This window comes from Mustela putorius, unplaced genomic scaffold, assembly GCF_011764305.1.
Source record: "Mustela putorius furo isolate JIRA1106 unplaced genomic scaffold, ASM1176430v1.1 tig00000174_pilon_pilon_pilon, whole genome shotgun sequence".
NCBI lineage: Eukaryota > Metazoa > Chordata > Mammalia > Carnivora > Mustelidae > Mustela > Mustela putorius.
The window spans coordinates 24,385,355-24,407,379 of record NW_025421304.1 but is presented as its reverse complement, the minus strand read 5'-3'; the positions used below and the strand labels follow the sequence as shown (position 1 = coordinate 24,407,379).

The following is a 22,025-nucleotide window of genomic DNA, read 5'->3' as shown; positions in this document are numbered from 1 at the left end:
CCCCACTCCTCACAAGGCGGGGGTGGGGGGAACGAGAGAAGAGAGAGACGTGGCTCTTCCCAAGTCCGAAGTCTCCCTCCCCAGGTTTCCCTACCCGTGCCCCGAGCAGAGTTTGCGAGAAATGGGGGAGACACAGGGCAAAAGCCGCCGACGTGGAGGGATTTTCGGAAGGTGGGGTGCTAGAGTGAGGAAAGACAATTCCCGATTGCCTCCCCCGCTTGGGCGATGCTTTCTTCCAACCCACCATCCAGGCCTCCCGGGCAAGGGCCCAGCCTGGCCAGCTGGAGCGGATTTGGGCGAAGGAGGAAAAAGGGGCTCCCAACCCCTCCCCGGTTTTCCTCCGCCGCCCTCCCTGATTGGCTGTGCGTCCCTGGAGCCTAACTTCAGTCGCTCCAGACTCTCTGAGCCCCAAGGGAGCCAGAGTGCAGCGACCCGGGCCCGGCCGCGAATCCAGGGGTCGGCATCCGTGGGGCCCCCGGGGGGAGGGGCGCGGACGGGGTCGGCCCCCGCAGCCTCCTCCAGGCCCAGCTTGCCGCGTCTCGCGGCCTCGGCTCCTCTCCGCCCCCCGCCCTTTCCTTCCCTCCCAGCAGCGGCCTCCCTCCTCCTCCGGCCCCCCCCACCCCGCCCGCCACCTCCCCCCGGTTTCTCATTCCTGCCACTAGCGCGCTCGGCGGCTCATTCCGCGGCCGCCGCCAGCCGAGGGGAGCGTCGCGAGCAGATGCCGCGGGGGCCGCTCGCAGCCGCCGCCGACTTGTGAATGGGACCCGGACTGGGGCCGGGGCTGATACCGCTGCGCTCGTTTTGTGCCAGGGACCGACGGCCCGGAGCTGGCGCCCACCTTCCAGGGCCCCAGGTGAGGCTTGCCGCCAGTCCCTTCCTTTCGACTGAATGGGGCTTCTTTTGGGGGGGGGGGTGTCTCTGGATGAGCATGTCTGGGGGTGGGGGGAAGGAGGTCTGACTGGAGAAGATTTCACTAATGCAACGCAGAAACGGGAGGGGGGCGGAGGTAAGAAGATTTGTTTAAAAATCAAAAAAGGAGAAGGGAGCCAGCCAGCTGTGGGCGCGGGCGGCGCGGAGAGCAGAGGCGCCAGATGTGCGCTCCAACCTCTCCCCCGCTTCGGCCTCCTCTGGGGTCTGCGCGGAGGCCGCGGGAGAGGGGCTTTGCGCGGGGCTGGGGCAGAGGCTGCAGAGCTGCGCTCCGGGCGCGCCGGCTGCCCGCGGTCGGGTCTCTGGGGAAAGTCGCCCCCCGCGCGGAGCCGGCCCGCCGGCCCGCGCTGCACCTCTTTCCGAAAGCGGCGACGTGACCGAGCTCTGCAGGGTTCCTACCCCTTCTCCCGGTCCCCGCCGAGCGCTCCCCGGGCTCAGCCCTCCTTGCGCGACCGCCGGGGGAAAACGGGAAGCACCCGGCTCGGATCGGCTGTGGCCCCGCACTTTAATAGGCGATCTTTGGGTCCGCTGACTGCGGCTGAGGGGCGGCCGACTGCGGTGCGCGCTCCGGCTCTCCGGCCGGAGTCTGCTCGGGAGCTCCGGGGACCGCCTGTTACCTCCCGCCAGCCCAACGGAAGGTCCGCGCGCGGCTCAGACTCGGACTCGGCTTGCCTGGGGCTTGCGAAGCCTGCCAGGGTCAACGTTAACTTTGCGAACCAAGCCGTGCCCTAAGCCTGCGCCTCCTCCCGGAGCGCGCCAAGCCTCTCCCGCTCCCCGCACGCACGGCCCTCCTCCCTTAGCTTTGCCCGGAACGCTAGCCGGCAGGACGGGAAGGGCGGCGAGGAGAGCACCCTTTCCCCGCTCGAGCCGGGCAGAGCTGTAAGGAGGGCCCGCTTCGCTATGTGAAGAAAGGAGTCCCCGCAGAAAGTGGGGTCGGGGAGGGCCCCCCGGTCACGCTTCCTTATCCTTTTCTCGCCAAGGCCCAGCTTTCGCTTGGGCGGGAGGGTGTGTGTGTGTGTGTGTGTGTGTGTGTGTGTGTTGGGGGTGGGGGGTGCACAACACGCCTCCCTTTCCCGGGTGAGAGGTTTTCTAGATGCTCGAAAAAGCCCTGTTGCTTTTGCTGATAATGCAGCAGGAATTTCATGGGCCATCGCGCTGCTATTAAGAAATTGCATCTTTTAATTATTTAATAATGCCATCCCTGCATGAGGACGGATTGTCCCTAAGGGATGGGGGTGGAGGGTTGTTCCTGAAACCCTGCTGTTGGGGTCTAGATCTGTCAAAAGTCTTCCCTCGTGTTTCCCCCAAAAGAAATCTTGTTCAGGTGGTTCTGAAATCTTGCTCGGGTGGTTCTGAAATCGTGCCTGCCTTGTCTTCCCCTTCGGATCTTTCTTAGCAGGTTAATATGAAGCAGGGAGTAAGTTTTCCTTTTAATCAGAGGGAAGACGCGATGATTAATCTGGCAAGAGGGTGGATCAATTCTTTATCACTTGGGCTTGCAGCAGACATCGATGGTTTTGCGGGGTGTCTGGCTTTCCGGGGAATGGGACTGTAGACGTGGTCTCAGGGGCGAGGATCAACCAGCATCGCATCAGCGCATTTGCCAGGCTGGGCTCTGAGTGCTGGATCCTAACACCATGGGAGAGGAGAAGGGGCTGACCTTCATTTCATTAATCCCGGAATTATTTTTCCTATATACCCGAAATGCAGACACCAGAACACAGAAGTAGTCGCAGCCCAACCCTAGCTGCAGGGAGCCTGGTCTCCTTCTAGCAGAAGGAAGGAATAAAAGTTGCAAAACAAAGGGACAGAGTTGTTTGTGGTCCATACCAGACAGATCCTGAAGCTCCTGGTCACTAAAGTTCCTTACTCCTAAGCTCTGATTCCAAGTTTTAGAGTTGGCCAGTGGGCCCTGGAATTCAAACCTCCATGCAAAACTGAAATCCTGCCTAGTACAAAGAAATGTGAGTACATTTCAAGTACAGACTAGGGAATGGCATCTTACAGGCCAGGAAAATTGGCTTGAGTGGGAATTATCTTTAGATCTTACTTTTGAAACATTGCAAATTAATGCCTTAAAAATGGGTTGCAGCCAGGCTTTATGATTAGTAACAATTATTACGATCATTTTTGTTGTAATTTCAGAGTCTGCATAAGCTGGCCATTTTATTACATTGTTTAAAAAAAGGGATTCCCCCCCCCACACACACACACCCCTGGAGTTAGGGGATAGGGAGGGAGAATGAATAGAACTAAAACTGGATCATCTGTTGAGGCCCAAACATGTAGATTTACTCAAACTGGGCTTATTGCTTACTAGAAAGAATAGGATTTTAAAATAGTTCTAATTGAAGCAGTGGACCATCTTGATAACACTTCAGAACTTCCATTATGTTCAGCATTCTTATCAGAACACCAGACAGTAAAATTACTAGAAACCTAAATTCTATTTTCAATTAAGATGCAATCTTGTTAATTTGAGAATTAAAAAAAAAAAAAGTCACAGTTCTATTTTTGCAGGGGTGGCAGTGGATGTGTATATTTGTTTATTTGTGAGAGGAGGGGGGGCAGGTTTGGAGACCCATGCCATGATTTGGGGGAATACAGATCAATTTCATGCTCCTTTAATGGACTTGTCTTCATAATTCATGGTTTTTCTTCCTCTTTGAATAGAATTACATGGCTGCCTTGTAAAGATTCTGGTTTTGGGGACCCTCATATGGGAAACGCCATGACTTTGACCTCAAGGCTTGATTTACAATGCCAGAACTACACTCCCATGAGCTTAGTGTGTCTCGGAACCTTGCCTGTGAATGTCTGTGACTTATGAAGTTGACAGTTCACATAAACTTTGATCTGTGATATTCAGATCTATTTTTAGAAACATCTAAAGGAGATCCGCAGGTTTGATTTTAATTTTCCTCCATTTTCAATACATTTATGTAGGCAAATGTTCAAGAAGTATAACCATTTTGTTTATTTATTTTCAATATTGGTTTTTTTCACTTTGATCATAGACGTACCTTATCATTAATAATGATAAAACACTGATCTATGGACTTTGAAAGTAGGTAGCAAACATTTTCTCTTAAACTGTTAAGTTTGCCGAATGCCTGAATTCCGTAGTCTTTTTCCTAGAAAATCTGAGCACTGTGTAAATTCACCAGCCAATGATTTAAGGGATTGAAATGTGGTTGGGATTTTTTTTTTTCCTCCCTCTTATGAAATTAGTCATTGTTTCAGAAAAAAAGTTACCTAGTTCGTTAGGAGCCTCCATTCTAGATCTTCCAAGCATTTGGGTTGTCAACCTTTCCAATCCAATGTTATTCCTCCTAGAACATGTAAAGATCTTTGGTCTGTGTGAGCTAGGGGAGAAACGTCAACAGGTATGTTAAAAAGGAAAAAAAAAAGTAAAGCTGGAGAAAGTTGGACAAATTCTGGCACACCAGTAGTACTAAGAATCCATGAGGAGTCCATCAGGATTACTGTGATAGCCATCCACAGCCTCTTCTATGGGCAGGAAGAACTAAAGAAAACACTCGAGGAGGATAATTAGACATCTTTCTGCTATAATTTTACCCTGACATTGAGAGCCTTGTGCCTCTCTGGAAATGGGCTCCTTCGCGGAAGATTGCACTTCTGGCCACTAGAGGGCAATGGCGCCCTTCTCCAACTTTCTGCATGGGGCCCATCTGCTTTTGAGGGCACCATGAAAAGCGGTTTTGTTACCACCAGCCTTGTCTGGCCCTCTCAGGAGAGACCGAATTCAATCTAGCTATGGTTCAGGCTACCGCCTGAGCAGTTTGTCAGGATTAACATCTTTCTAGTTGGTGAATCTGTTACCTTCAGCCTCTCCTTCCCACCTTGCAGTTTACTAGAAAGTTGGAAAATCTCCTAACTCGAGATTCTCTGAGCAAGAGATGACGAGGAAAGGGGGTGGGGGGAGGTCTGGGCTGAATGAGACACTAGGTCAGCTCTCACTGAGGCTGTGATCTTGGAGGATTTTCTGGCCTTTTTTTTTTTTTTTTTTTCTCCCTGCCAGAAAGAGCATCATTTGAGACTCTGAGGGGAAGCGAATGAATAAAGAAGGGAAATATTAGTGAGATTGCTGTGGTAGCATTGCCTGTTCTTTCAAGAGGTTTTGAAGAGTCTGCAAGACATTTCCAATTTGAAAAAAAAAAAAAAGAATAATGTTTTGATCTTTGGTAAACACTTTGGGGCATGGGGATTTAATAGAACCATAAATGTTTTACTCTTACCTTTAAACCATTCTTGATATTGCTGTAAAAAAAAAAACAACCCTAAATTTAGCAGAGAGTAAAATTTAATTCAAGATTGGTCCTCATGCACTAGAGTTTAATCATTTGACTTTTTTTTTCCCCTCAGTGATATGGAAATTACTGCTTATGATTAAATTGCATATTTCAGGCTGCACGAATTTATATTTGTTACTGTTGGATAGTGTCATTATGAAAGTTCAGAAGAATAATGTAAAAAAAAAAAAAAAACCACTAGCGCTATATTATAATTAAGAGGAAAGCTCTATTAAAAAAATAAGTACTGTCTTAAGTGGATTCTTATTTGTATTTTTTTTAACTGAATACAATTGCCTCCCTGGTGAGTCAGCAGTGCAGTTCCTTGCAGCTCCAAGTGTGTTGGAATGCAAGGGGCCGTTGATGAAGAAGGAATCAATGCAAATGGATTATGGGAAGGAGTATTAAGTAACTCAGTGGAAAGTAAGACAAAGTGTTTTGTAAACCAATGCTCACTCACCACCGGACAGTTTATTTAACTGAAAAAAAAAGAAAGTGCTTTTAAATTGTAAGTGCTTGTGAATAATGCATGTTTGTTAGAACTGGAGGCAAAATTTCATGGTTATTTGGTTTAATTAGTCATCAGACGGTTGCAGAGGTCCAGAATTCTTATTGAGATAAATCATCGTTCTCGTGGTCTGTCAGGTGAAAGTTTTGGTTCAGGCAGAGAATCTGGTATGCCAGGATATTAAGTGAGATAGGAGGATGAGAGGGGGAGGAGGAAAAGAGGTAAGGGAAGCGGGGGGCAGGGGGGGAGTGTGAGAGAGGCTAATGGTGCTGTTGCTGATGGTGGGGCAGAGACTGCTGTCCCTATTCCTTTATCTCCACTCCTGGAGACCCATATGAGGTCCTGAATCCAGAAAGCTGGCATAAACAGCTTTACAGGCCACCGCGAACCGTGGCCCGGGTCTTAAATTCTATTACTTTCTGGCCCTGAGAACTCCTCACAGTACCCTGTGAATTTTTCTTGAACTTTTCTGGTTTTTGCAGGTGAAGAAAAACCTTCCTTCACTTCCTCCACGAATCCCCTTCCTTGCCAGAAATCCACATGACGTGGTCCTCTGCACTAGCATGATTTCACTCATTAAGAATTTGCAGGAATTTCTGGAAGATACTGGCTTTGGGTGTGGTGTCTTCCACGCTATGATGATTACCTAACATAGCAACGGGGGAGCGATGGAGGCTGCTCCCTGGTTTTAGTTTTAGATGCATGAGATCTCTTTTCCGCCACCATTAGGCTCCACCAGTGAGTGCAAACAGTGAGAATTTGGAGTTGCGTCCCTGCCACCGGTGGTGTTTATTCTGTGTAAGAACCAGCACGGATGCCAGCATGGGTAGGCGTATAGTGCTGTGCAAACCATTCCCAGCATGAATCTCTGGGAACGTGTTACCTGTAATTCCATCCTGAACACTCAGGCTACTTCCATCATCCCCGAGCCTGAGGCTTGGCCCAACGACTCAGACAGCAAGACATGAGGGTGAGGAGCGTGCAACAGCAGAACAAGATCTTGTCTTTGGTTAGCATTTTGATATTTTGTTCATCATCACGGACTTTCTCCATTCAACATGGTTTTTAAAATACCGCATTACAGTATTATTCATGTTAGTTACTGAGTTTTTTGGCAAGCCCTTACATTTCGTGCCCAAGGACCGTGCCTCACCTGACTCACCCTAATTCCAGCCGTGCCCAGTCCTTGGATCCTTCTCGGCTCCATCTCCAGGGCTTAGAGGCTATGGGACCGAGATTAAGGAACATCACATTTCTAAGACTCAGACGCCTCATCTGTTGCAATGGAAACCGTAATAATACTCATGTCCTAGAATTGTTGTGACGATAAAGTAAGAATGGAGTGCAGTGCCTGGTTCATGATAAGCCCTCACCAAACACTCAGTCCTTTCGTCCTCTCAGACCTGGGATTTGGTTTTAGAGACTAATGGTGGCAGGTAGCAGTTCTTCCTTATAATTACTACCGCAAAATCCTACACTGAAGATTCCCTTTACATGGAGGCCTCTCCCAATTAGGGATGAATTGTTTATTAGTGCCTCCCTCTTTTTGAATTATTTCATAAGTTTAAGTGATCCGTCCCTCTTCCATTTAAAATATTCAAGAGGCAGTTGAGATTTTAGAGATAATTATGGCTTTTGAAAAGTGCTTGCCTCCTTCTCCTACCTTTGCATTTTCTGTCTGTTCATTCTACATACGGGTTGCCTGATAAGTTGCCCTGAAGTAATATCTTACTGGGAAAGTTTGCTAAGCGTGTGATGTTGAGATATTCATCACAGGGTCTGCTTTCATTTAAAAGGGGCTCATTACTATTCCAGACTAGCTTAAATGATAATTAGCCCCATGATAAATCGTCTCCATTTCAAGCATATTCCTGTTTGTTTTTCAGGTTAAAGTAGTTTGGGAATTTAAGGGGGTTGAGCAGTGACCATTCTGACTGATGAAGAGACTGCGGCCGGAGAAGCCGTTGCCTGCCTGTGGTCTTCCTAAGGTCCAGGCCAAAGCACAGTGATTTGGTACAGCCTTGACAATGACAGAACCCCCTCATCCATTGCCCCTGCCCCCTGCCCCAGCCCTTAATGGTTTTCCAACTGTTTTCACACTCAGTGGCACCATCAGCCTGGGCTTTCCAAGGCTCCTGGACCTTCCGGGTTGTCCTGCTGTGTCCCATCTGTAGCCTTCTTGTGTCATGTGTTTCTACCCCAGGCCCCAAATCCCTCCTGGGTATCCCTTGCAAGGAAAGGAAACATCTCCCTGTGTTTGCCTTGAAAACGGAAGGGAGAAGAGCCAACTTGTTGATTTCCTACCATGTGCCAGGTCTGTACCTGAGACCTCATTTATTCTACGCACTCACCCTGTGGGGAGGGTATGAGCATCTCTGTTGTGCACATGGGAAAACTGACTCTTGGGAGGGTTCTGGTCCCTTGTTTAAGCTCCTGGGGCTTGAGGAAGGAAAGCTGGGTTCCCCAGTATGTTCCGAATGCACATGCCTAGAAGCTTTCTGCTGTGTGTGCAAGCTGGGGCTCCCCTAGATTTCTAGAGAAAAACAGCTGGAGCGAGACCTGAGCTGACTGCTCGGACCCCGTGCCCCTATCTACAAAAGGAACTTCTGGGATCTTCTGGTCTAACTATTCTTTCTGCCTGTTTTCTATTTGTCATTAATCCTGCAGCTTCGTAGATGACCTGATGACAGCCTGCTAACTACCTCTTAGGGAACCCATCACGCTAGCCATGACTACTAACTCTGTTCATTAAAACTCCCCATCACAGGAGGACGTGAAATACCCCTCTTTTGTAACTTTCTCCCAATAGTTACTCTTTGCCCCTGCTCTCCATCACTATTTCCTCCTCCTGACAGCCCTGCAAATATTTGAAAATCAGTATCAGATAATATTTAAAATCTAGGATTTATTGTACATTTAGCTAGTTTCAGACACTGGGCTAAGAACATTCTATATAATATGAGACTTACCCATAGTGACTCTCTGAACGGGTAAGATTATTGCTAGGCTCTTACAAAGAAAAACAAAACAAAACAAAAACCTGAAAAAAACCCTGAATTCCCAGTGTTCTGCAAAGTAATTGAAAAACATAGGCCCAGAGCCTTTCATTAAAATAGGTGACAGAGAACTTGGACCTACTACTTCCTGAGTGAGGAGTAGACATTCTACTTTACCAAGTAAGAATCAGATGTGTGATGTCATTGGATTTATCAGCTATTCTGGCCAACCTTCAGTTAGAGATAAGGGTCCAAGGACCTAGAGAGGAGCCACGATTTGCCGAAGATCACATGTTCATTTAGGGCAGATAAAGCAAGAACTGGGCAAGCTTGGCTCTTAACTCAGTCTCTTAGCAGTGTCCACATGCAATTTTTTTTTAGACTAGTTTTACTGGTGGTCTGATTTTTATTTAAACCTATCACTAGGTCCATTATCTATCTGCCTGTCTATCTGTCTATCTATCTATCTATCCATCCATCCACAGAAAGATATAACCTCTTATGTCATTAGGCAGTTAAGTTATGACGGCTATAAATGGGACTTTCCGTGAATCTCTGTTTGGAAGTCATAGTCAACCAATCCAATGCCATTTGATAGATAATATTTTGAAAACTGTAGCACTTGACCTTGGCCTTCAGGCCTGTCCTACCTTGTAGTCCCTATCATTACTATCTCCATCCTATGTGTGCCTCAATAACAAAGGAGAGTGGCATCTTATCTTGTCACCTCTGGCAAGCGTTCATAGGGCTCCCTGGCAGGGTGTGGCTTGAACTTGATCCCAAACCCATTTCTTTTTCAACTACTTTAATGAAAAGCTCTGGGCTGGGCACATAGAAATAGTCAAGTCCTAAGGCCTTCCCTCCGGGAGCTGCTATACCAGTGGTACCAAACATACTATGTTCAAGGCTGCAAACATTTAGTGCAGCAAAGGAAGTACACATAAGTGGGGCCACAGGGCCGATGAGTCCCAAGCAGTGCGGTGATCCAGGGTGGTCTGGGGAAGGAAGGCATTTGTGGCTACCATGTACTGATGATGGTGGGGCATCCTTAGTGATACAGGGTGCATTACCCCTAGTGCAAATCATCTAGGCATGGGGAACTTTCCTATTAGAAAGACTTCCTTCTATGGAGCCAAACTGTCTCTCCAGAGGTCACATTCTTTGATACAAGCCTTTGATGCTACGCAGAATGGATGGAGTTCTCCCACATTGGTTACCCAGTATTTACTGTCTTCCAGGATGTCTTCTCCCCAGTTTTCACATCTCCAGCGTGAACACCTTATTCATGTTTGCTTCAGCCCTCTGCGGAGGGAAGGACTGAAGACAAAATTCCAGGCAGCTAAACACTAGACTATACCCTTCTTTCCCCACGCTTCTTTTATTGCAGCCCGAGGCTACATCACATTAGCTTTTATTGCCAGTCACATCACCCAGAGGACTTATGCTCCATAGTTTGTTTGTTTATTTGTTTTTCCTTATGTGCTGCTGTTAAGTCACATTTCCCCACCTGTCCCTGTGCACCTAAGACATGACAGGCACCTTCCGCCGTTGTTAGCACGGGATCCGGAGTCAGACTGCCCTGCTGCAAACGCTGGCCTTGTCCCTTCTTAGCTGTGCAAATCATTTTAGCCATTCCTCCGCTTCCCCATCCAAACGCTGGGTTAGTAATAGCTACCTTATACCGGGGCTCGGGTAGCAAACACTATTAATACATACACATGCTTAGACCAGTGCACAGAACGTGATTGCTGTCACTGGTGTCTCAGTTCTATGAGTTGCTTTACTTAGTTACCAACCTCGCTTGGTAAAAACAAAACAACAGCCGCAGTAAAAATAACAGTAAAGGAGCAGGGGCAGGAACTTTTTAAATAAGACACTCCCTTTTCAGTGATTCAACAGCCTAGAATACACTATTCTACATGTTAGTCGTTCCTGGGCATGCGTATCTGTCATCTGGTTTGCTTGTTTGCTTGGCTGCAGAGCAGTGGGACCCCCTCCTGTGTCTGGAGAACAGCTCACAGTAAGACTCTCCGTAGAGAGAAGAACCCTCCTTCCGCTCCAGAGGCCTGAAGGACCAGAGTGGCTTCCCTGGCCCTCCTGGAAACTAGAACACAGATTCAGCACTAACTTCCCCGTGTGTTTTACATCTGGATTCAGTATCATATATATATATATATATATATATATATATATATACACACACACACACATATATATATATATATATATATATGCAGACATGAATGCATACAGACGCAAAACCACTGGCCATGAAGCACTCACTCTGAGTGCTGTGGCTGTGGTTGCACCAGTCTCTGATTTCTGGGGCCACCGGGGTGGTAGAGCAAAGCTGTAACAGCCCGTGTCCAGCAGAGACAACTTTGGGGTCCTCACCCACCTGTTCCATGGGAGTGTCTTATCTGTGATCTGGCTGTCTCAGGCTCTTGGCATTCCTCTCCATTTTCCGAGCCTGCTTCTCTAGCCTTCCCGGAAGAATGGTGCTACCCTAAGTCCGTTTCTGAACTGAGAACTGAAAGAACTGAACTAAGAACTAAGCACTGAACTAAGAAACCCAAAAGGCTTCGTTTCCCTGCTCATTTTGCAAGACTATTGTGAGAAATCTTACCCACGGCAGTACTGAGTGGGGTATCTGGCTTTTGAGCTCCTTTTGAATGAAGGGAATGTTGATAATTAGATGCTAGGGTGTGAGGGTAGAACAGAGGCAGCCTTTATTAAACATTGAATAGTTTAATTTGGGCAAGAAGTAGGCAAAATTTCAGGACCTAGGCTGAAGCCTACTGATATAGCTTAGTAGATGGATTTCTGTGGGAAGCTGTGGCAGACAGCACAATAGCTAGTCACGTGGACGGCCAAAGATCTGTTGGAAGGGACGGGGCAGGTTGTGTGGGCAAGTGGCCCGTGGATGCTGGCCACGGAACCAATGCTAAATTCCCAGAGAATATTATCCAGAGGAAGCTAAAGCCAGATATAGGGACAAGAATCCAAATTGGTTCCCCAACCCAGTGGCAGCCAGGTAGTGAGGTGTATGCGAAATTCAGAGCCAAACATCTTGGAGAAGGCAGGAAGGAAAACATAACTCTCCAAGCATTCACGGGAGTGTCAAAGATGCCCCCCATAAAAATGGGCTAGTCTCCCTAAGTCATATCCTAGCTTCTGGAGGGGACAGCTCCCACGCTGTCCTGGCAGCATGGGCTCTGTGTTGACCCAAGGAGACAATGATCACATGGCAGTTGTCAGTGCTTACAGCTGGGCGATTTGGGGCAGGAAGGACACACAGATATAAGCTGTCTCTGCAGTTCGCCTCATACCATCCCAGGACAACTTTCCTCACCGACCTTTGTCAGAAATCAGCGTCACCCCGTCTGGGTGGCTCGGTCAGTTAAGTGTCTGTCTTCGGCTCCGCTTAGGATCCCAGGATCCTGGGATCCAGCCCCAAAGTTACCAGGCTCTCTGTTCAGCCGAAGTCTATTTCTCCCTCTCCTCCCTGCTCCTGCTCTGTCTTTGTCTGTCTCTCTCTCTCTCAAATAAATACATTTTTTAAAAAACAAAAAAGAGAAAGAAATCAGCATCACCTTTCAGGGAGGGAAGCCTTCGGAGCAAGCTCAGAATTTCAGATCTGTCTAATGGGCCAGGTAGTGGAACACAGAATGACTTTGATTTTGTGGCTGATGAACCACTGGCCACACCTGACTCTGTTATCACCAAGCTGCCTGGGACTCTTGGAGCCATGCATTTCAATTTCCATGGGATGCTCCCTGATGGGTCACCATGGACACCCATCCAGACCAAAAACCACAGATGCCTAACCGAACAGGTGAAGCTGGGTGGGCACCTGTGTTAGTAGGTATCAACTTTCTTTCTTTTTTTTTTTTTTTTTAAAGATTTTTATTTATTTATTTGATAGACAGAGATCACAAGTAGGCAGAGAGGCAGGCAGAGAGAGAGGGGGAAGCAGGCTCCCCGCTGAGCAGAGAGCCCAATGTGGGGCTCGATCCCAGGACCCTGAGATCATGACCTGAGCTGAAGGCCGAGGCTTAAACCACTGAGCCACCCAGGCGCCCTAGGTATCAACTTTCTATTCTCTATAAAAGCATGCATATTTTAAGGTTTTAAATATTTAAGCACATATTTAAAGGTACTATAAAATATTTTATTGACAATAGCAGCAAAACTGTATTTGAAATCCAAACCCAAGCTGAAAAATCAGAGGTTATTTCTGCAAACAGTTCCAATTCACAACCTTTTGACCTAAAGCACCCCAGCAGTGACGGGAGACTGTTCTTGAACCGGCTTGCTCCCCTACCGACTTCATATATGGACACGGCTGTGGTGTTAAGATACAGTTGTCATTGTTCTATTATTCTTGGGAACCTAAGAAGCAGTATATAAATGAAGTGTCACTATTAGTATTATTATCTTAGAGTAAAAATTGCAATGTAGCAGTTAAAGCTGGGCACACTTGCCTTCGAAATAATGCATGGATGATTCTTGTGTTTTATTCATCGCTGCTGCTCTAGCAAACATCGCAAAGAATCTTCAACTTCAGCAAATCTCAGCAGTGCCTTTGGAAGCATTAGTCAGGAGACTAATGTAGCCAAAGAGGCTGTGTCTTTGACGTGAAGGATGGGTCCCGTGGAATTATTTCAGCTGCCCTCTCCCACCAGCCCCGCTGCTGTCGAGCCTTGCATTACAAGCCAGAGAGGCCCCCAGTTTTCACTTAGAGAGTCATGCCTCGTGTCCTTTTCTTATTGGCTGTGTAACATTTTATTTCTCACGAACGGAGAAGGATCGCCTGTCAGCAAGTTTGCTGCCAATTGCTGACGAATTTCCCCTAATAGGCTGCCAGGTGATTCCCTCCCTCCAGGCCGACGAGCTTAGTGCCATCTGACGTTGCTGATGGATAGCTACGGGAGCTTGGGCAAGCCAATTAACCTCGGTTTCCTCATCTGTAAAGTGGCCTTCGGGGTCCTTTCTAAAACGGTCTGACTCTCATATCTTCCACAAATCCTTTGGCAAGGTGCTTTTTGACTGTCAAATCTCAGCATTCTAGAGAAAGCCATGCGAACAGAAACACAGGAGGTGAGAGCACAGACCAGGTTTGCCCAAGCACAGTATGCCAGCAAGTGATAGCGGACAGAGTCTGCCTGCGGGGTAGTAAGTTCAGGACTCTGTGGAGTACACTGAATGCCGAATTCAGGGCTTTGGACTTCAATCCCTAGCCCCTAGGGAGCCTCTGAAGGGTTTGGAGTAGGGGAGTGATGTGTTGAATGCATTATTAAATGATTTCTGGAACAGCATGGAGAATTACTGAAAGAAGGAACAGAGACCCTAAAGAGGGAGGCCAGCAGGATGGGGGTTACAGCAGAGATGATGAAGCGGGGATTAGGGACTAGGGTGGGGCAGCATTCTCACAATCGCTGTTGTGCACTGAGCACAACACTGTATGCACATCCTGCGCAGCGATCCCCATGAATTACCTCAGTCTGTCCTCACTACAACCTCAGGGAGGCGGAAGCTATAATTATGCTCATTTATAAAACATAGAAACCAAGACTCAGGATAGTTAAGCCACTTTCCCCAGTGTTGTGTGGTTTATAAGTGGACAAGCAGGGATTTGAACAGATATTCCATGTTCTCCACGGCTCTGTTGTAGGGACACCGAGGTAAGAGACTTTGAGCGGTTCAGGAGACTTGCTGCTGATGATTGATGAGGAGTGGGGATGGATACTTGGTGACGTGCAGACAGAGTGCCCTGCACTTGACCTTCCAGGGCTTACCTCTTCCCATCTTCCCAAGCTCATAAACAGGAGATCCCACAGATAAATCGTTGCAAAGGATTTGAACTCAATTGACTGAAAGAACTAGAAAGCTTTTCCTGTGGTTCTTCTAATAGGATTGATGGGTGCTTGGCTTTCTCCCGATCCGGGGATGATTTGAGGATGACACAGAGTGTTATGTTTTCTGTCATGGGCTCATCATACAACTTATATACTTGAAAAGATGGGTTACACAGAAAACAAGTTATACTTCTAAAATCCATGTTTTCTTTTGAAATTTTGGTTCCTTTCCAGTCCTGGCATAGATGAAGATGCCCCAGTAGTGTCATTTTGAAACAATTATTTTGCACCCAGGATTTACAGGGGGGTGATTCTAGGGGCTGTTGAGAGAAAGCCCATAAAGCCAGTCTTCGTCCATCAGTGGGCACTCGCCACTTCCTGTCACGTGACTCCATGACCTGGTGAAATGTATGGCAAAGGTGAGAGAAGAGAGTCACATTGTATCTGTACTGATGCATATGAATAAGGACCCGGGCTTCTGAGAGATAAAAGAATTACCTACACCAGAATATAAGAGGCTGAAAGTTTGTCAGTCTAAGCTAGAACTTAAGAACAAATGAAATTGCAGACACCAACATAGCAAAGTCTGGTTCAGAGAGACTAAGGCCGTGGGGACTTTGTGCTTGGTATTTCTTTATCTTCTCTAATATGCTGGGAGTAGTTTCATTTCTGTATCCTCTTGATCTAGCCTTTACCCATTCCTTCTTTTTTAACCAAATCACTGTGAGACAAGAGATGGAAACTAGCTTCCCTTGTCCAGACTCAAGTTCTCTCTATGGTAAAAAAAAAAAAAAAAGGTTATAATGGAAAATTGCCTCCCCATAGGAGAGATCTGGAAGAACAACTGTGTTCTGTCTTAATAGTAAGGAAAAATAAATAAATAAATAAATAAAAAGAAAGAAAGAATTAAAAAAACAAACAAACAATGAAAAACATCTCTCTCTACCCAGCTTGACCGAGAGAATACATGTATTATTCTCTTCCTAACCCAGCTCCTGGGGTTCAGATTTTTACTTGGACAATGAAAACCAAGTTGTTGATAGGCTGTTGGGAACTCAGGACTTCTTTCTTCATTCTGGCCAAGAACCTCCAAAACCTGTCCCCTGACTCATTTAAATGAGTGGTTGTAAAAACAAAGGCAAGTAAGAAAAGCTTTGTGGATAAGAATGTGAATTGATTAAATTCATGGAAATAGCATCACTCTTCAAGGATTGCCTGTCTTTGCTGAATGTTGAAAATATTGATACTATCTCCAGTATTGTTTCCCCTATTTTTACATTTGCATGGGAAATGATTTGATTAACATTTTCTCTGAAGAGGGTTTCCTTCCGAGCAAGGTACATTGATGGTATCAGTTTGGCCCATGGAGCAGGCCTACCTTACCCCCCCAAAGGCTGATTTGGATGCAAAACAGAGCTATTTTGGAAACTAACATTACCTGTATTGTTGAGTCTTTTTTTGAGGCTCTGTTGGGTTTGCTACAGGAGAGCATTGAGGATGCCATTCACGTGGCGTGCATTGTGCTAATACGACTTTAATTTTCATGTCAAATTGGACAAGAAATGAGTTTGTCAAAAATAATCAAGCCTATTACAGAGGTGCCAGGTTGGAGAGTTACTGAGATGTGACTATTACTCTGTGACGTGACCTTGTGTTGTGGGGATGTGTAGATGGAGGTCATCTGGCTGGCTGGACCCAGGTACTCCCCTTGGGAAACTCCTAGGGAACATTCCTCGACACGGCTCAGCTGGTTAGGAATATTCCCGAATCTTCACAATGACGTGGCTTTTGGCTCTGTCTCATTCCCAGTGCCCTGCGGGGCTCCTTACAAAATCAAAACCAGACCAAAAATGCTTTTTTTTTTTTTAAAGATTTTATTTATTTATTTGACAGCAAGAGATCACAAGTAGGCAGAGAGGCAGGCAGAGAGAGAGAAGGAAGCAGGCTCCTACTGAGCAGAGAGCCCGATGCGGGGCTCGATCCCAGGACCCTGAGATCACGACCCGAGCTGAAGGCAGAGACTTAGCCCACTGAGCCACCCAGGCACCCCCCAAAAATATAAATAGTTCAATCTCTATGAAATTTATGCTTTACCATAAATGAAAGATAATGTGACTTGAGGCTAGGTCCACATAGGTGGGCCCAGAAATCCAACTGAGTGTGAGGAAGCACGGGGAAGAAAATATAGAAGGGATTCCATATACGGAGCCTGTAGGAACTGATTTTAAGCCTTTTAGTTATCTATGAGGCCAGAATCCTTTTGACTTCACATTTCGTAGGGGAATTTTGAATCTATTTCCCCAGAACACTCAACAATTCTCCCGGACTCCAGGATTCTACCAATATGTCCAAGTTTCCCGAGTCCATTTAGGTTCCTCTTCACCTGTTAGGGTCTTTCTTTGGAGCTGAGGGGGCACAGAATGCCTTGAACACTATATCCTGTCAGCGCTCTGTTGTGCCTTTCAACAATAGACGTGGATGTTTCCTGTGGCTTTGGCGTGTGCTTTAAATTCACTGTCTCAGGGGCGGTTGGGTGGCTCAGTCAGGTAAGCAGCTGTCTCTTGACTTCAGCTCCAGGCAGGATCTCAGGGTCTTGGGATGGAGCCTCAAGGACTGCTCCGTGCTCAGTGGGGCGTCTGCTAGAGATTGTCCCTCTTCCTCTGCCCCTCCCCCAACTTGCTCACTTGCTCGCTCTCTCTCTCAAAGAAATAAATAAATCTTTTTAAAAATCCCTTTATAAAATTCACTGTTTCACTCAGATCTCATGACAGCAGTGAAACCTGATCTGAGTGACTAAAAATTCAAGAGCTGAAGGGGTTCAGACTAAAAGCTTTCAGATTCCACCGCCACCAGTTTGGAGCAGTGTGGCCAGGCGTCTCTATGAGTTCTTTTTGCTTCAGTTTCCTTATCGGCACCACAGGCATGACAAGGACACGTGCAAAGCCCAGTGAGTACTTGATAAATGTCAGCGACAACCCTGTGAGTGAGACGTGTATTTTTATTTCTGCTCTGCAGAGAGGAAGCGAAGGTGCACTGAGTTTGCACGTCTTACCCTGGTTATAGAGCCAGGAGCGACAGCGTGGACTTTGTATCCAAGTTCAAAGGCTCTGAACCCTTTGTTTTGCTCTGTTCCTTCCACTCAAGTTTACTAAGCTATTGTTTCTCTATTGTTTCTCTCTTCCACACCAAAACCTCTCCCTGTCTTTTTTTTTTTTTTTTTAATTTATTTATTTTAGAAAGAGAGAGAATGTATGAGCAGGGGGAAGGAGAGGAGTAGAGGGAGAAGGACAAGCTGATCTCAGAGCCTGAGGCGGGCTCAATCCCACAACCTAGAGACCATGACCTGAGCCAAAATCAGGAGTCAGACGCTCCATGGACTGAGCCACTCAGGTGTCCCCGGCCTCCCCTAGATTTGAAGAAAACTAGTTTTCCATCACTTGTGAAGATTTCATGCTTTCCTTTTAAAGAAATTGACATAAATAGTGGTCTCTTTCCCAGGATGAATCATATTTGCGTAACTGTGAAGATGTTAAGAACTCAATTTTCTTCAACAAATCCTTTGTTTTTAAGCTTTTACATGTTTATAATTGAAATTCCAGGAGGATAGCTCTTCAGGCAAATGTCCTTGAGACATGGGACACAAGCCTTAGCTGTGAGCTGTATCTGTAATTTTAACTTTTCTCATAGTCCAGTTAAAAAAGTAAAAAGGAAATAGGTGACAACGTGAATGATGCGGTTTATTTAAGCCAATATATCCAAAATATTATGACATGCAATCAATATAAAATTATTAATGTGCTATTTCTCATCCTTTTTTTATACGAAGTCTTTGAAATCTTGTATGTGTGTATGAGTAACACATCTCAGTTGGGGTGAGGCACATTTCAAGTTCTCAGTAGCCACCTGCCCTTAGTTAGATACTGTATAGATACTGCAAGTTGTGATTTTTCTAAGGACAATTTATACAACGAACAATATTTTAAAAGACTTATTTATTTCGGAGAGCGGGGAGAGGGAAGGGCAGAGGGAGAAAGAGAGACTCTGCAGCCATCTCTGAGCTGAGCACAGAGCCCAGTGCAGGGCTCGATTCCAGGGCCCCAAGATCGTGAGCTGAGCCAAAACCAAGAGTGGGACACCTCACTGACTGAGCCCCCCAGTGGAGCACCACTGTGCCCCGGTCTCAGGACCTTCTAAACCACAGCAGCAGGACCCACCTTCTTGGGTTCATTGCAGCTCTTCTGAATCTCCCAAAGCTGGACCTAATCAAAGGGCCCACAGAAAGGGGATGACCAGAACAGGGTCATTCTTATCAACAATCAAAGGTAATCATGACTTTCAAAGGTCCGAGTGAGCTAGCACGGACATAAGCTTCAGACCTGGCAACCTGACTTTCAGATGTGGGACACCTGTGAGTAGAGATGGCCCTGAAGCAAAATACATAACACTAAAAATGTGTTGTCCCTCCATCCACTAAGCAAATATGCATGGGACACTGATAAATTAATTAGGCTGGAAATAGAAGGGTGGCCGCGGTAGACAGCTTCCACTCTTACAGACCTTATAGTTTAGTTTGAGGGAGTAGAGAATAAAATACAAACAAATGAACAAACTATTTTTCAGTAGTGGTAAGTGTGATCTTTTACTGATGAGGTAAAAAGTCTTTTACACATGACAATGCGATGTGTTAGGAAGTAACTGGCATTTGAGGATGACAGTCACTCTCTCTGGCCATCCCAGCTGAGAACTGCTGGTACAAATGGGGATGATGCTTGTGAAGATATTTACCATTATTGGGGCCTACAACGTGATGACTAGGAAAGGAAGAAAGAAGAAGGAAAAAGAAAAAAATAAATGAGGAATAAAAATGACAAGGAAGGAAGGGGGCACCTGGGTGGCTCAGGCGTTAGGCGGCTGTCCTTGGTTCAGGTCATGATCCAAGGGTCCTGGGATAGAGGCCTACATTGGGCTTCCTGCTCAGGGCAAGTCTGCTTCTCCCTCTCCCGCTCCCCTTGCTTGTGTTCCCTCTCTGTGTGTGTCTCTCTGTGTCAAATAAATAAATAAAATCTGAAACAGAAATGACAAAGAAGGGAGAGATAAGAGAGGGAAAAAACAGGACAACGTTTTGGCTGACACGTTTTGTAAGTGATGACAGGACATCCCAATAACTATCCTGAGAGAGAGCTGGATGAGAGTTGGATCCCCTAAAATTGAAAGTGAGCTCCAAAGAGGGAAAGGACCTTGACCAGCATCACAGGTGAGTTCAGGACTCTTCCAAGAGCAGAATCTGGGCCTCTGGTATGTCACGGTACCTCCTTGTTCACACCCAGGTCTCCTGGTGGACTTTCATTGCCTTTATTCCAGGGAAGGTCCTCCTTAGTGAGAATGTGTTAGGAAAGTTGTGTGCATCTCTCAGAGGTTCTGAGAAATCAGTGAATGTGTAGAACAAGCTTGTATACGTCAATGGTTGGAATAAATAAAATTATTAGAACATAATTCCTTTGGTTAATGGATAGAAGCTTGGGGATGATGCCTAATAGAATATAGCCCCCACACATCTGACGGATGCTTTGCAGGGGAAAGTGATCAGATTCTCACTTGTGACCCAAAAACAAACAAACAAAAAAAGTGATGAAACATCCATCTCAGGAAGAGATATTTACATTAAATGCGTTGATAGGAGATATAGGCTGTCCGTGGAAGGACTTTTCTCAGGGGGCGTTAAACATAGGAATTTGTCTACCCATCTGGGGTCTCCCGATAAATGCCAGTCTGGCGGGAGGTTCCTCTGGTTGTCCTCTCACTTCAACTGCCCCCAAATTCAGTCTCTTAGTTTTTCTTAAGATGCTTCTCTGTCTCAGAAAAAGAGAAACTTTTTTCTGAGTTACCTCAGTTGGACACCCGTCTCAGCCTTTTCTGTCAAATATTGGAGATTCTTAGTGCTGTTTTCTTTAGTCTTTTATTCCAGACATCTTCTCTTCTGTCACGCTTTTTCACTGGGATGATTCACAGACTTCATAGCTTCACCTCCTGTCCTAACGCTGGCGAATCCCCAGACCGCATTCCGAACTTAACTTAGCAAACTTTTAAATATGATCATTTCCCTGTATTCCATATTCCAGTGATATCAACGTTATCCACCAACGTAGCCAAGCAGAGGCAAATGAAAATACAAACACAAGTCCAAGGTGCCTCATTTCTGAGACCTCACGTCTTGTCTACGGCCAATTACTATTGATCTGTTTTCGGACTCCTCTCAAAATAAGGACATTTTTCTGATTTTGCTATTGTCCTGGTTTCATCCTTTGTCATTTCTCTTGTGACTTTGAAGATTCATCATTCTCTTACCTCCTTGCTTCCTGCCTTTGATCAGAGCCCCATGACCTCCTTTAGCCCCAACACTTATAGCTTCTTTAATACTTGGCACATAGCAGGTTGCAGTGGCTACAGGTTACAGAAATCTAGCCCAGAAGAGTTTGAGAGAAAGAAGTTTTGGGCTGTGTAATTGGGAAGTTCATGAGAGGTCTAGCTTCTGGCTGGACTAGATACAGGGCTTCACAGTTCCGAGAAATCTGTCCTACGTTTCCACATGCTGGAAACTTGGAGTCTTAGTCTCAGACTCTGTTGCTACTGAGGGGTTTTCCCACATGATAAAAACAATGACATGACCACCACCGGTGGTCTCAGAACATGCTTATACTTGAGGTTTGCAGAAGCAGGAAAGAGCTGTCCCTCTTTCTCCATATCAGAAAATTCCAAGGAAGGACTGAGACTGCCTTGAGCCCCATGCCAATTTCTGAGGCCATTTTCTCTCTCCTGTGAATACTCATAAGGACTCAACTTGGGCCATGTGTTCATCCTTGTGGCTGCCAGTGGGGTTGGGACAGAACACAAAGCCCCTTTAAGACATAGAAGCTCAGAATTGTTATTGGATAGACAGACAGATGAATGGATCAATGAAATGGTATTTGGCCTCCCTAAACCTTTACTGTGTTTTAGTCCACATATGTCTGCATTTATGCTCTTTCCTCTCTCTGGGAGAAGAGACGCATATCATCTTGCAGTTTAGGGTTCATTTTGGTACAGCTGTCTATGTGTTGGTTCTCAGTGGCTGTGGATTCCATGAAGCCTAAACCAGGATACCATCTCACAATTCACGGTACCCAAGGATGGTTGAGTAAAAGAGTAAGTTACTGAACATATAAATGAGTGAATGAGAAAATAGAGGGTTACAAGGCATTTCTGTAATGTTGGGCATTCTGCTCAATACATCCTTTAGAATCAAAGTTTTCAAAGTGACCTTGAAGGGCATTTGATTTATTTACATTTGATATTCATTTTATAGTTTTAAAGAGATTTAGGTGCTGATATTTAGAGAGATTTAAGGATTACCCTTAAAATTGCATGACATAATGATAGTGGCATC

The 22,025-nt window shown here is 46.0% G+C and overlaps 1 protein-coding gene across 1 annotated transcript in view; it reads left to right on the top strand.

The window, feature by feature from the left end:
• The first annotated feature begins 643 nt into the window (after window positions 1–643).
• CDH11 (cadherin 11) overlaps window positions 644–22,025 on the top strand; it is a 147,976-nt gene continuing 126,594 nt past the window's right edge. Inside the window, exon 1 of the mRNA XM_004744300.3 lies at window positions 644–853. The gene's annotated coding sequence lies outside the window, so the exon portion shown is untranslated. The remainder of the gene's footprint in view (window positions 854–22,025) is intronic.